At 38.5% G+C, this 2,703-nt stretch overlaps 1 pseudogene; it reads right to left on the reverse strand.

Moving 5' to 3' along the window:
• Positions 1-1,336: 1,336 nt before the first annotated feature.
• LOC115513400 lies at positions 1,337-2,320 on the reverse strand (annotated as a pseudogene).
• Between the last annotated feature and the right edge of the window lie 383 nt (positions 2,321-2,703).

The following is a 2,703-nucleotide window of genomic DNA, read 5'->3' on the forward strand; positions in this document are numbered from 1 at the left end:
GTTAGCAATGCATGCTCTGAAACCAGACTACAGGGGTTCAAATTTCAGCTTGCTAAATGTGTTCACCCTTGACCAAATTGTTTATCATACACTTAGACTACCTTTGCATATAATAAGATTTTAATAAATGTTAAATGTTTTTATTGAAACAACCATCTCTTTATCTAAAGTTCTTATTATTTTCCCCATGAATTATGTCAAAATTTTACTGCCTCTAGTCTTGACATGGCCCTCTTTGACAGAGTAGCCTTCCACAAAATACAAATAAAACTTCAGTGTTTCCTTGAATCTTTATTTGAATGGTTTCTGAATCTTGATTAACAGAGACTATGAGGATTCCATTTGATCTTTGATTCTTTACCCAGGGTCAGGACAGAGGGATGAGTAACAGTCAAATTTTACTGAAAAAATTTGATATCAACTCAACTTCAACCCTATACAATTTTCTGTAGAAGTTCTTTGTTAAGAAACTTAACAAAGTCCCCTCTCTCTTTTCCCAATGGAAAACTTTTCTTATTGTCTTGACAACATTCTATCTTTTTTTCTTATAAAGAGTAAAGAGAAAATACAAAACCTCTCTTCCCAGCATGTGGCTTTCAATTATCACTTTTATTTATTCTTAAAACAAATATACTCATATTCCTAACATTTCAGGTATTTTAAGTGAACTCCTCCCAGAAATAAGAACTTATTTTAGGTAGCTAATTCTTCTGGTTATATAACTTTTTAAAAAATGTTTATTTATTTTTGAGAGAGAGAGAGAGACAGAGTGTGAGTGGGAGAGGGGCAGAGAGAGAGAGAGAGAGAGAGAGAGGGACAGAATCTGATGCAGGCTTTAGGCTCTGAGCTGTCAGCTCAGAAGCCGATGCAGGGCTTGAACCTACAAACCATGAGATCATGCCCTAATCCAAAGTTGGACGCTTAACCAACTGAGCCACCTGGGAACCTGTCTGGTTATATAACTTTTGAAAATATTTTTATTTTAATGAAATAAATTGCATCTTTTTACACAAGTATTAAGGAAGGTTTTTGTCTTCAAGAAAAAAAAATCCCTGTAACCACTCTGCCAAGGTCCTGTGTTCTCTTGCCCTATCTAAATGGTTAATAGAATCTTCCACTACTCTTTCTTTACCTCTCTGCTTTAAACCAAGCAAGTGTCCATTTACTTTACCCCAGAGGATCTTTGCTTTATTGTTACATCTGTTCTTAAATTTGTGATCTAGTTATTCTCATATATTGCCTCATATACTTATATGTCTACATATTTTAAAGAGAACTAAGCCTTTATTTCCTTGTTTCATAAATAAAATTGACTGAGTTGGTTGCTTTTCAGTGATTAGTCAAAGAGACCAAATCCTATATCGTCATGGGACTCTTCTGATTCTTGTTTTGTTTCAACCTTGCCTGGGGCAGCAGCAGAAGCTGCAAGAGCAGCTGTGGTAGCAGCAGTCACAAGTGCAGGTGGAGCAGCCAAGAAGACCTTGATCTTTTCAGCAAGGGAGCATACGTAATCAGTATCGGCAAAGACAGAACTCATTTGTATCCACTGATAATACAATGGTGTACTGATGCAACAGTGGGGTAACCAATCTGCAAACATACACTAGCAACACGGCAAACACCCTCCAGGAAAGGAATGCAGTTTCCTCTGTGATATCAAGCACTTCAGGGTTGTAGATGTTGCCATTGTTAAACACCTGCTGGATGATCAGCCCAAAGGAGAAGGGGGGGGGGGGATGTTCAGCAGTATGGCTTTGCTGGCTCCCACTTTGTCTCCAGTCTTAATCATTTGCACAGCACTCAGTATTTCAAGTTCTCAGTATTTTAATGGTTCAATGGTTCATCGGTTCTCCTGGAGATTTAGTAATGGTGATTTCTAAATCCTGGAAGAAGGAGATCTTCTTTAGCCCCATACCAGTGTTGTGGACTGGTACAGTGATATCATGTGGGGTTAAGCCACCAGTATAGGTGGCTGCTGGCCCTTTATTGTCTAACAGCATGTCTCTGATCTGAGTGATTAGAGCTCTGATCTCAGTTCACCTTCTTGGTGAACACAAAGCCCACATCACCCTAGACATGAGGCAACAGTTTCTCCAGAGCAGAGATAGTCTCCGGATGCCCCTGGATGGCCTTGTGATTGAATCATGTTTTTGCCCATAGGACCACAGCTTTCCCAAAACAGGGGCATGCCAGTTTGCTACATCTGCTTGGAGTCCATGTTGTCTGCTCCCACAGTGAAGACTTTTAGATAATCATTGAAAAGTTGGATTATTTTAAGGAAGTAGATGGGTTTCCAGGTTGCCATGTCTTCCCTAGGCATTACAATAGTGCATTGGGGGTTGCCACACAGGGTCTAATGACACTGTTACTCTCATGAGGATGCCTGGTGAGAGGCTTATGTATCTATATTTTATTATCTTAACAGATTTATAAACTCCTTGATAAGACTCCTTGAGACACATGTATGGACACTCCTTCACATACATGGTGCTTTGAACATAATAGGCACTCATTAATAGTTATTCAATGATTGATCGAATGATTTCATAAATACCTCAAGGAATATGTTGAACATACTGTGTGTGCCCATTATTTACTGATCATTTGTATGTAAGAATATAAGTCTTTTGAATTATTTCAAATTTTATGTGTTCTCAAACTCAGCTGTCATGGAAGGAGAGTTGCATGTCAGAAATACAAACA

The sequence above is a fragment of the Lynx canadensis genome, chromosome B2 (assembly GCF_007474595.2).
Source record: "Lynx canadensis isolate LIC74 chromosome B2, mLynCan4.pri.v2, whole genome shotgun sequence".
Classification (NCBI taxonomy): Eukaryota; Metazoa; Chordata; class Mammalia; order Carnivora; family Felidae; genus Lynx; species Lynx canadensis.